Source organism: Polypterus senegalus, unplaced genomic scaffold (assembly GCF_016835505.1).
Source record: "Polypterus senegalus isolate Bchr_013 unplaced genomic scaffold, ASM1683550v1 scaffold_3484, whole genome shotgun sequence".
In the NCBI taxonomy this organism is placed as follows: Eukaryota; Metazoa; Chordata; class Cladistia; order Polypteriformes; family Polypteridae; genus Polypterus; species Polypterus senegalus.
In genome coordinates, this window is record NW_024379883.1 from 11,242 (window position 1) to 24,993 (window position 13,752).

Below are 13,752 nucleotides of genomic sequence, written 5' to 3' on the forward strand. Positions count from 1 at the left end.
AAACAATGCCCCTTTATTGTATTTTTTCTCTTGATCCTACAGGATGCCTGGTGGTAACCAGCCTTCCATGTGGCTGAACAGATGCCAGTGTACCCGCATTCTGAGACACAACTGGATGTCCTTTTCTTCTGCTTTTAAGATTTCCAATTCGAGATGATGTGCAGTTCATGTTAAATTTGCTGTTTCTACAGGTAAGACTACTGAGGCTTCCAGTTTCAGAAGTAATTTGTGCACAATTCCTGCAAAGCCTCCCCATATTTATTACTTGATTGGTAATATTTTGCTGCCTTAAATACTGTACTGTATGTCTGCTCACTCTGTCCAGTAACTAACACGGCTTTTAATTTTAGACAGAAAGCCTCAGAGCGTGAATCCTCACAAACACAGAGACTGAGGTGCATCAATCCCAGCAGTCACTAAACAGGGATATTGTTCTGTTTTGCAAAATAACATTTATGTTCTTAAGTTACTGTGCTTTGTTGTTGGATTTTGAAAGAACCAAGACTTAATTTTAAATTAATACAAAACTAAAGAAGGAGTGAAAAACAAAGATGTTTTCATGTAAGTAATGACACCTGAGCACATCAGATTAGAAGTTCAGATATACAGAGATTATAACACAATGTCTACTGTATGTGTAATGTAAAAGGAAAAAAATGATGTTATATACAACATCCAACAAAAAACCAAAGTAATTTAAAAATATATTATTAATTAGACTTTACTCTAAGCAGACCTTTATCTTTTGTGATGGTTTACTTCAGTAATAATTGATGTACAGGTGAACCAAGCAAGGAGACAGAACAAGAAGTAAGAGTACACTTTATTAATGTTTGAACTCTGTGAGTGAATATCTACTGTGTTTATGTTTTTAACAGTTACAGTGAAGTAGAAGAGTCCGATCGTATTATGGGGCTGCAGTTAAAGAAGAAGGACGGAGAGATTTGTGCCATGTTGAAGTAGTGGCTCCCCCTCCTGACACTTCTAGAATCCTCCATCTCAATCCCTGCTCTGATCTGCTGTGCCTTTCCCAAGTGATCACGAGGTATTGGCCTTTTTGTCTCGGCCTCATTACACTGGCTGTCTGTCTCACTTAGAGTTGATTTTAAGGTTCTATTAAATAATTAGAAGGCTTTGAGTATTTTAGACCCAGCCTGTTTTTTTGAGTGTCTTCTCCCAACATTTCTTTTTTCAAATGTTACTTTGCTTTTTATTCCAAGATCAACCATAAAAACCAGTAGCTTTCTGTACTTGTACAACAAAATATGGAGTGCTTTGCCAATAGAGAAGTGCCAGGCTACAAATGTCAAGCATTTCGAAAAACTTCAACAAGCCCACTTTTCTAATTTGGCTTTTTCTTAGTTACTTGCATTGGTTGCAATAGATTAGAAATGGTGCTGTGTACACTTTGTTAGCTCAGCACTGCGCAGTGACCTCTGCGGTTTTTCTCTGTTGTTTTTTTCCAGTTTATTCCAGTGGTGCCCCCTGCGTCTCCACCATCTGTTAAATCAACTAAAACTGCCTGTGACAGAAGAAAAGTTCACAAGACGTCCTGAAATGGAATTGTGATTGGAGTGAGGTGGCCACAATTATGTATGCTGGGATGTGCAGAGGGGGCTGTGCGAGCTTTGGCTTGGGACCCCCACAGGTTTATTATATCCAGTATCCTTGAAAACTGCAAGTTTGTCTTTGTCCCCGGCCATTTGATCAGGCAGTGTGTTTATTACAAAGGACAAAGACCCCTCCATTTGCTTCTTATTTACTTTTATAATACCTTCAGTTTTCTTTGTAACTGTATATTTTTGTGGAGCATTTTTAGCTGCTCTTTTAAGCAAAGGTGATATAGAAATATTATTACTGAACAAATGTTAAGGGACAGATCAGGAAAAATGTCAGTTTAAATAGAACAGAATTTTTATGGAATATTGCTGGATAATAGACTCTTTGACTCTGAGCAGTATCTAAAATAGCATTTTTCCTTTTTTGACGAATTTAGTGATTCACTTTTATTGTATTCAAAACCTTGGCTAACATTTTTTTTAAATACTAAGGTAAAAATCTGTAAATATATTTGTGTTCTCCTTCCCTAATAACTTTTAACACTTCCCCTTGTTGGCCATTTTCATTGTAGTTGTGTTCTAGTTAAATGCATTTCCCATTTATACATCTTTATGATTACTGAATTTTCTACTCATAATATATATACAGTACATATACAGTACATAAATATGGGTGTGTGTAATTTGTTTTTGAGAAACATTGTTCACAGATCTTTCACTTTTATTTTTAAATGTACCATTTATTCCTTCAATAAAAATATACGATAAGTGTATTGTATTTCCTTTTTTTAAAGTTATAAAAATGAACTGGCTCTGTGTCAATATGGGTGAATAAGATCACTGACATGAGACAAGGAGTCTGCACATAAACAGTGGTGTGTTATGTTAATTAAACTTGTAAGAATGAATATCACTGCCCGCTGTCCACATGGTGTTCATCATAAACTGTGAACTATTGCATGCTGTTTAAATTCTGCTCAGTTAGTGGAGAATATTTTATTTTTCAGCTGTTAAATTCAGTTCAGTTTTATTATATTAATAGGTAAGTTGGTTTCTCAGCGGGTTTTACAGAGACGCCTTGAAATAAAATTAAAAACACATCACTAAGAACAAACATATTACAAATATGAACTACAGCAACAAGCACTTACTGTAAAAAAAAAATAGATCAAATAGATTGATTCAAGTGATAACAGCGCATTTCCTTAATTTAAGTCTGTGGATATAAAGTTAAACTTTTTTGTAAGATTAATAGCCATTGGAATAAATGAGGATTTGAACTGGTGGTTTTATGCTTTTCTTTTCTTCAGCATCTGACCTGACTGCACAACTGAGAACGAATTAAAGAATTTAACAAGTGGACAGGGACAGTCGGCACAATGCCATGCAACACAGTGTTAATTCTTTTCTTTTTTTGAAAAAGGATCATGTATTTCTATAAAACTGGTTGGATACATTAGGTTTTGTAAACCTGATGCCTTAAGACAAATGGCAATTTTATTATAATAATTGATGTCTAAAGATATTTTTAAACAAACACAATTTGCACATAAGAGGGAAATTGCAACAATAGATCAAAACGGAAAGGAAACTTTATATGATGTATTACGTGAATGGGAAAATAAAAACACTACATACTTTATATAACACACACACACACATACATATATATATAATATATATATATAATATATATATATATATATATATAATATACTACTACAGAATACCAAGGCTTATGAGAGAATAGATATCTACATATACACACATATATACTGTGTATATATATATATATATATATATATATATATATATATATATACACATACATGCATATATATATACACATACATATACTTGTTTGTATGTCTCTATATGTGTGTGTATAGCTTTGGTCACTGAGTACAAGGGAAAAAAATGAAATGTAGTCTATAAGTTATTAGATAGTAAAACATTAACGTTTTAAGAAGTACAGGTACATTGAGCACTACTGGAGTGGTTTCGGGTAAACTACATTTTAAAGACTGTGTAAAGCCGCTTTTCCACTGCATAGTACGGCACGACACGGTTCAGTACAGCTCACCTTGGTTCGGCTCAGTTCAGCTCGGTTTATGCTTCGACTGCAGTTTAGTACCGCTTTAGAGTGGGGGGATTATTCACGTGTCGTTAGAGTTGCGCGCCTCTACTGCCGTGACACCATGGAACTTTTACAACAACACGAGACAACGACAACACTTTAGCTCGATGACGCGCAAGGTTAAGCATCTAAAAAAAGCACATCACTAGCTAACTTTTATCACTGTTGCAAAGCATAAAATGAACTTAACTGCCAGTGTAACATTAAAATGCTGATTCTGTATATTACAGATCTTCCACATTTTGCAAAAAGTAAGCAACAGACCATCTGTTTGGACATTTAACCGTGCTTCAGAGTGGTGGGATGTGATTGTTCCCGGTTTTACAAACCCTCAGTGGCTGGAGAACTTTCGAAACTTCCGCGTGTCTGTACCTTTAAAGAAAAGAATAGCCAGTGACGCAGTAATGACGATTTTCTCCGCCAATCAGTGACCAGCAGAGTTTACACGTCACATTTTGGTAACGGTTTGGCACGCTTGGAACCTCGGCTGAGGTGGTACTAAAAAAAGGACCAGGTACCAGGTACTGTTCCCAGTGGAAAGCCCCGCAAAAGTAAGCTGTACTGAACCGTGTCGTGCCGTACTATGCAGTGGAAAAGCGGCTTAACACAACAGGTAAGTAGTACTAACAGCAGCTAAAATGTATATGGGTCATCTCTCGGTAGTAGATCCCTTTTGAAAGGCTACATGACGGCTGTGGTATAGAAATTACATTTTCTATGTGAACGTTCAAATTTGTGCCTCTGGTAATGTGCCTTACCGGCAATTAAAGAAAATTAGTTTTGTGTCCTCTGCAGTGTTAAGAGAGAAAGGCTTTGGTTTGAGATAAAAGGAAAAAAGGTGTAAAGGAAGGAAAGTTGCCTTTTTCTTTTATATAGTACTAGCAAAATACCCGCGCTTCGCAGCGGAGAAGTAGTGTGTTAAAGACGCAATGAAAAAGAAAAGGAAACATTTTGAAAATAACGTAACCTGATTGTCAATGTAATTGTTTTGTCACTGTTGTGAGTGATGAGTGTTGTTGTCATATATATATATATATATATATATATATATATATATATATATATACACACACATATATACATACATATATATCTACATATATACATATACATATACACACACATATATACACACACACATATATAAACATATATATACATATACATACATATCTACATATATACACACACAGCTATTTATATCAGTGCAATACGCTGCTTGTTAAACGGATAACTCCGCTCTTACGTGCAAGTCTGTGGATATTATGAACTATCGTATTTGTTCAAGTTCTATTTAAATTTTAAATAGAAGGAATTTTTATTTAGTCGACAGAAATATCTTTGGTAGGAATGGTAAAACAGACAGGAATATTATTCCTGAATAAATCAACTCAAACCTTAAACAACTTATAATATTTTGCTCTCCATAAAAATATATCCTGTCTAAATTATACAAGTTAGAAATAAAGTAAACATTAAAAGAACAAACATTCAAATTTCTTTACTCTTATGTAATTTTATATAAAAAATAAACTTAGATTTTAAATATCCCAAAAGATTTTGCTCTCCATAAAAATATATCCTGTCAAAATTATACAAATTCAAATATGAACATGCTGCATAACAAAACCTGGAAATATAAATAAAATGTGTTCCTTTCAGCAATAACAAATCAAATCATTCAGTTGTCTTTGCTCATATGTCATTTTAGAGCTGGACGCCTGGCATCTTTTTTTGGCCACAGGTTCGTTTCTGTTTGGTGTGAGGTTCTGTGTTGTGGAGATTCTCAGGATGGATTGCAGGTGCTCATCAGTGAGGCGACTCCTGTGTGCTGTTTTGTTAGTCTTTATCACTGAGAAGAGCTTCTCACACAGATATGTGCTACCAAACATGCACAAGGTTCGAGCCGCATGTAGACGGACTTTTTGTTCTTCAAAGTCACCAAAGCGCCGTGCAAACTCAGTGCGCTCAGTTTATCAGCAAAGTGCGATTTGGGAACACCGTAGTGACGACTTGGTTTAACATTACTTGGCAACAGGGAAAGTGGGGCAAGGTGCACTGGTGCATTTGTGTCTCCCATAAAAGCAGCTTCACTTGAAATCACTTTGTGATTGTGCACGGGTTAAAACGTCCGCTGAAGTGTCAGATTCTTATTTAATTCTTCTGCTTTCTGTATCTTCTGCATTGCATTCAGGTTACCCTGATGTTTTGTCTCATAGTGCCGTCTTAGATTAAATTCTGTAATTACAGCCACATTAGCTCCACAAATGAGACACACGGGTTCAGTAAACATATACTCAGCCTCCCATCGGTTTTTAAAGGCTCTATTTTCAGAATCAACTTTTCTCTCCAGCATCGTGTGAGCTAGCCGCAATAACTTGCAGCATCATAAGCTAGACTTGATTAACGCGTAAGTGTTGGCAAGGCAGCTGAAGCGCTGCATTATGGGATCTGTAGTTTATTGTGTTACCAGCGCTTCATATACCTGGGCCATTAATAACAATAATACAGTATATAAAATGATCTCGCGCGGATATAATTACGCCGGGCGGATGTGGCCCGTGGCCCTTGAGTTTGACACATATGGACTAAATAGAACTTGAAAAGATATATTTTTCAAATGTGATCGCGCAATTCAGATAGAGTTGACGCACTACAGCCTGCATGCCTCAATAAGTCATCCTCCCTCGCTCTTACTTTTTTACCGTTCATCTAATGAATACACTGAGTATGGCTTTACCAAAACAATCATTGATGGCGAATAAAGTATCCATTATTCGAGTATGTAGATCGGGTTATATATATATATACATATATCCGCGTATCGCAGCGGAGAAGTAGTGTGTTAAAAAAGCTAGAAAAAGAAAAGGGAACATTTTAAAAATAGCGTAACATGACTGTCAATATACAGTATTTGTTTTGTGAGTGTTACTGAGTGTTGCTGTCATCAAGGATTTGATTATCATTATTTCTTTCAATCAGGTTCGTATTTGTAGGATGTGTTGTGTTCAAGTTACATTCCGTGTTTGTCAATCGTTGTAAAGATGACAGGTTTCATTCATCGATTCGTTTCTTACTGCATCAATAAACAGCTCGTCTTCTTCTTTATCTGAGACCTGACACACTGCATGCACGGGTTTTTTACACTGTCTTCCTTTAGCGGGACATTGACTTTTTCCACCGTGTGCTTTGTTTCCGCAGTAGCTGGATTTATGAATATGCTTATCAGATGCTTCATATTTTTGCTGCCTTTTCAATTGTGTAATTGGTTTTGTTCAGCTCTTTGGAACTGTTGCCTTTTATCTGTGCACTGCGTCAGTTCCGTGAGCCACTCGGTGTACATGCATCGAAGGTTCCCAGCTGTGCTGGTGCCATCTCGTGCTATGTCCATGGCTGTATTTAATGTTACCTTAGTCCTGGCACTTAAAACTTTCTCTCGCAGTTTCGCTGAGTTTGTGTCAAACACCACCCTGACCATCTCATCTTCCTCTCCATAAGCACAGTCCTTCACCCGTGAATATTTACCCGTGGCAGTTTGCTATTGGATTGCCGCTGACGGACGGCCTTATATGGGCAGGCACTAAATTACAAGCGCCAGCGCAGCCTGTCTATGAACTTAATTTAAAGTGTAGGTTTACATCGTGCTTTGTTTCCAGTAGCAGAACTCGCTTCTTATTGTTTCGCTGCCTTCTCAATTATATAATGCATGTTTTCTTCAGCGCTTTTGGAGGTCTTCCTGGTTTTCTATGTACTGCGTGATTACGTGGGAGGCGTGATGATGTCACACGAAACTCCGCCCCACGGCGTTCAAGCTCATCTCCATTACAGTAAATGGAAAAACAGCTTCCAGTTATGACCATTACGCGTAGAATTTCGATATAAAACCTGCCCAACTTTTGTAAGGAAGCTGTAAGGAATGAACCTGCCAAATTTCAGCCTTCCACCCACATGGGAAGTTGGAGAATTAGTGATGAGTGAGTGAGTGAGTGAGTGAGTGAGGGCTTTGCCTTTTATTAGTATATATATATATATATATATATATATATATATATATATATTAGTACCTGCCAAATAGAAAGAGTACACAGCATGTAGTTCGCCCTAATTGCGGCTCATCAGGTGTGTACACCTAAGCTTTCTCTTACGGCGATTAAACATTGGACATCAACGTTACGCCACAAAGGCTGCTTCGTTTATTTTGCAGGAAGAATATTTTCATTATGGTCAACTAATGGGGAACTAAAATGAATAAACCGTAATGTCAAATTGTGCTGCATGCACAGTTCAGATCGGATCGTGCCGTAAAGTGATTTTTTTTGTTTTTTTTCATTAAGCGCATGCGGTGTGTGTCACTACCTGGGTCCCGTTCCTCGATCTGCATGCGCGTGCGTATTGAAATGCTACGTCATCACACACTTTACGGTGCTGCCCAATCTGTTTAACGCATGCGTGAACACTTTATGGCATGTTAGGCTTTCAATACGCCTGCGCGCAGATCGGGTAGGCACGCAGATCGGGTAGTGACAGGCACCGCAGATCGGGTAGCGACACACGCCATTATTACCAGTATGAGTACGCATGCGTGAGCAGCGGCGAGGCATATATAATACAGAAATTGCGCAGCGCATTTTAGACAAACAATGCGATCACAGACATATATAGACATTCACTGTGTTTCTCAGTCGACACGATACGTCAGCGCGTCAACCTTATTGCGAGTGGAAAAAGTGCCATTTAAATTAATGCAGGTAGACGTGGAAACCGGGTTTTCTGATAAAAAAACAACGTTTAAAACAGTATCGTTTACATACGACAGATTTTGACGAATCGTTTAAATGCAATTATTTATATCCATTTATACATTAATAATGGCAATTATTAAATAATAATTATTATTATTATTATTAAATAATTCCTCCCATATAAGTAACATATTTCTCGGACTGCCTTCTTCCATTTCCGAAACATTTCTAGACGCTCTGTTCTTACGCAACACAGTACTGAAGTATTGGTTAATGTCCGAGTCACCTCACGTATAGATTACTGTAATGCTATTCTATCTGGCATCCCACAAAAACTTATCCATCGCTTACAACTTCTTCAAAATTCTGCTGCCAGGATAATAACCTGCTGTTCTAAATCCACTGAACATATTACACCTATTCTCTCTCAACTTCACAGTTCACTACTGAATACAATACAAAATACCGCTCTTAACATTTAAGGCTCTCCACAGTCTTGCTCCCCAACCCCCCACCTCACTGATCTCCTACAGACTTACACTCCCTCTCCTTCACTCAGGTCCTGTAATTTCAGAGTATTCAGTCTGGCAATATGGTGCAGCCTTAGTTTATGGAAGACAGACACAACTAAAGACATGAACATAAAATGATGGTTGTCAGCTTCAAACTGTGTTTCCTCAATGTGTTCCTTGAGAAAAAACCTGATCAAGTTTGAGAAATATTAACAGCTAACAGCAATCTACATAGTTAGTGACTAAATACGTTTAGCCAAAACGTTGTTTGGAAGCTCACTTGTGCACATAAACGCATAGCTTTGCTAGCTTAGCCAGGCGTAGCTAAAGTAAAGATTATAAAACGGGATTTTCTAATGGCCAAATATAACCAAAACAATTATTCATCCTTACCTATGAAATGTAATCCCCCGGGATCTGGTTTGGAGCGTACAGCGGTTTGTAAAATCCCAAGCAGAACATGTGCGAGGCATCTTATCCATTACTTCACTCCACATCAGTGCCACTCGCAATATGGCGGCGACATTGACGTACGAATCTGCTGGTCATGAGGCGTCTAGCTATTCTCCATCCATCCATCCATCCTCTTCCACTTATCCGAGGTCGGGTCGCGGAGGCAGCAGCTTAAGCAGAGGCCCAGACTTCCCTCTCCCGGCCACTTCTTCCAGCTCTTCGGGAGAATCCCAAAGGCGTTCCCAGGCCAGCCGGAGACATAGTCCCTCCAGCGTGTCCTGGGTCTTCCCGGGCCTCCTCCCGGTTGGGCGTGCCGGAACACCTCACCAGGGAGGCGTCCAGGAGGCATCCTGATCAGATGCCGAGCCACCTCATCTGACTCCTCTAGATGCGGAGGAGCAGCGGCTCTACTCTGAGCCCCTCCCGGATGAGTGAGCTTCTCACCCTATCTTTAAGGGAAAGCCCAGACACCCTGCGGAGGAAACTCATTTCAACTGCTTGTATTCGCGATCTCGTTCTTTCGGTCACTACCCATAGCTCATGACCATAGGTGAGGGTAGGAGCGTAGATCGACTGGTAAATTGAGAGCTTTGCCTTACGGCTCAGCTCCTTTTCACCACGACAGACCGATGCAGAGCCCGCATCACTGCGGATGCGCACCGATCCGCCTGTCGATCTCACGCTCCATTCTTCCCTCACTCGTGAACAAGACCCGAGATACTTGAACTCCTCCACTTGGGGCAGGATCTTTCCCCCAACCCTGAGAGGGCACTCCACCCTTTTCCGGCTGAGGACCATGCTCTCGGATTTGGAGGTGCTGATTCTCATCCCAGCCGCTTCACACTCAGCTGCGAACCGATCCAGAGAGCTGAAGATCACGGCCTGATGAAGCAAACAGGACAACATCATCTGCAAAAGCAGTGACCCAATCCTGAGTCCACCAAACCGGACCCCTTCAACACCCTGGCTGCGCCTAGAAATTCTGTCCATAAAGTTATGAACAGAATGGTGACAAAGGGCAGCCCTGGCGAGTCCAACTCTCACTGGAAGCGGGCTCGACTTACTGCGGCAATGCGGACCAAGCTCTGACACGGTTGTACAGAGACCGAACAGCTCTTATCAGGGGTCCGGTACCCCATACTCCCGAGCACCCCCACAGGATTCCCGAGGGACACGGTCGAATGCCTTTTCCAAGTCCACAAAACACATGTAGACCGGTCGGGCAAACTCCCATGCACCCTCAGGACTCTGCTAAGGGTGAAGAGCTGGTCCACTGTTCGCGACCAGGGCGAAAACCACACTGTTCCTCCTGAATCCGAGGTTGACTATCCGACGGACCCTCCTCTCCAGAACCCCGAATAGACTTTTCCAGGGAGGCTGAGGAGTGTGATCCCTCTATAGTTGGAACACACCCTCCGGTCCCCTTTTAAAGAGGGGACCACCACCCCGTCTGCCAATCCAGAGGCACTGTCCCGATGTCCATGCGATGTTGCAGAGGCGTGTCAACCAAGACAGTCCTACAACATCCAGAGCCTTAAGGAACTCGGTATCTCATCCACCCGGGGCCCTGCCACCAAGGAGTTTTTGACCACCTCGGTGACTTCAGTCCCAGAGATGGGAGAGCCCACCTCAGAGTCCCCAGGCTCTGCTTCCTCATGGAAGGCATGTTAGTGGGATTGAGGAGGTCTTGAAGTACTCCTCCCACCGACCCTAGCGTCAGTGAGGTCAGCAGGCACCATCCCCACCATATCACGGTGTTGACACTGCACTGCTTCCCCTCCTGAGGCGCGGACGGTGGACCAGAATCTCCTCGAAGCCGTCGAAAGTGTTCTCCATGGCCTCTCCAAACTCCTCCCATGCCCGAGTTTTGCCTCAGCAACAACGAAGCAGCGTTCGCTTGGCCTGCGGTACCTATCAGCTGCCTCCAGAGACCCACAGGACAAAAAGTCCTATAGGACTCCTTCTTCAGCTTGCGGCATCCCTCACCCGGTGTCCACCAGCGGGTTGGGGATTGCCGCCACGACAGGCACCGACCACCTTGCGGCCACAGCTCCGGTCAGCCGCCTCAACAATAGAGGCGGAACATGGCCCATTGGACTCAATGTCCCCACCTCCCTCGGGGCGTGGTTGAAGTTCTGCGGAGGTGGGAGTTGAAGCTACTTCTGACAGGGGACTCTGCCAGCCGTTCCCAGCAGACCCTCACAACACGTTTGGGCCTACCAGGTCTGACCGGCATCTTCCCCACCATCGAAGCCAACTCACCACCAGGTGGTGATCAGTTGACAGCTCCGCCCCTCTCTTCACCCGAGTGTCCAAGACATATGGCGCAAGTCCGGCGACACGACCACAAAGTCGATCATCGACCTGAGGCCTAGGGTGTCCTGGTGCCAAGTGCACATATGAACACCCTTATGCTTGAACATGGTGTTCGTTATGGACAATCCATGTGAGCACAGAAGTCCAATAACAAAACACCGCTCGGGTTCAGATCGGGGCCATTCCTCCCAATCACGCCCTTCCAGGTCTCACTGTCATTGCCCCGTGAGCATTGAAGTCTCCCAGCAAAACAGAAGGTATGCCCTCTAGCACCCCTCCAGAGACTCCAAAAGGGTGGATACTCCAAACTGCTGTTGGCATACGCACAAACAACAGTCAGGACCCTTCCCCACCCGGCGGAGGGAGGCCACCCTCTCGTCCACGGGGTAAACCCCAATGCACAGGCTCCAGTGGGGGCAATAAGTATGCCCACACCTGCTCGGCCTCTCACGGGGCAACTCCAGAGTGGTAGAGAGTCCAGCCCCTCTCAAGGAGATTGGTTCCAGAGTCCAAGCTGTGCGTCGAGGTGAGTCCGACTATATCTAGCGGAACCTCTCACCTCGCACTAGCTCAGGCTCCTTCCCTTCAGAGGTGACATTCCGTCCCAAGAGCCAGTTTCTGTAGCCGAGGATCAGACCGCCAAGGTCCCCGCCTTCGGCCACCACCCAACTCACACTGCACCCAACCTCCTTGGCCCCTCCCATAGGTGGTGAGCCCATGGGGAGGAGGACCCACGTTACCTCTTGGGCTGTGCCGGCCGAGCCCATGGGTGCAGGCCCGGCCACCAGGCGCTCGCCATCGAGCCCCACCTCCAGGCCTGGCTCCAGAGGGGGCCCGGTGACCAGCGTCGGGCAAGGGAAAGCGTCGTCCAAGTTTTATTCTTCATCAGAGGTTTATTGAACCGCTCTTTGTCTCATCCCTCACCTAGGACCAGTTTGCCTTGGGTGGCCCTACCAGGGGCATAAAGCCCCGGACAACATAGCTCCTAGGATCATTGGGACACGCAAACCCCTCCACCACGATAAGGTGACGGTTCAAGGAGGAGGTCTAGCTATTCTATGTCTATGAATGCGACCGGGAGGAAAAAACGTTCTATAAGTGAACATATCCGTCGAGAAAGTAGGGAAATCAAAGCGAGAGACTGAGGCTCTTCTGTTAGCCTAGACAAAACCAAAATTACTGTCTTCCAGAAGAAAAGACAAGAAACTGTCCCGAAAATACCATCTCATTCCCACTGGGAAATGATCCACATGCACCTATCTGTGGATGACAATCAATACTACAGGGAGTCTATTGCAATAAAAGCGAGTAGAGTTCTCTGTGCTAACAAGAAGTTATATTAGCATTGAAGATCCCACTGCTGATTTATGATAGTGTAATCTTTCCAGTTATACTGTATGACAGTGAAGAGTGGCAGTGGGTCCCAATAACATACCCAGGTTGCAACAGGTGGGAAAGCAGGCCCCAGTGGAGACCCACCACTTGGAATCTCCACAGGAGTGCCAACCACCAACAATAGCTGCGAGGATGAGCTCGGTCATACTTAACAATAGAAAAGAGAGCCCTAGAATACTGGGGCCACCTGTACAACAACAGCCCAGACTCCAACTGCTTTTAGCCACTCCAGAGCCGAGAGTCAAACAAGAAACCGTGTGCCATCATCCCCTAGCAGAGTCTCTCACAGCACCGAACTAACACTGAACACAATGCAGGCATCAGCACAAGAAGAGCAGTGGACAAAATCAAAGGACGCTATGTCACCCATTGGCAACAAAATGTACAGCAGCTAAACAAACTGGAATGCTACCTACAGTGGGACTACACTTCAGAAACGTACCTGGTCACAACAACATACCCCAAGGACAGGTAGACACTAAGCCAGTACACTTAGTTGCCACAGTCTTGCAATTGGAAGAGGCCATCACCATTAAACATGGAGGACCAGATAAGAGATGAATAGCACCTCCTATGGCAGTAGCCCAAATACAACACTCTGAAGGACACAGCTTCACCAAACTATCAAACACCATCCT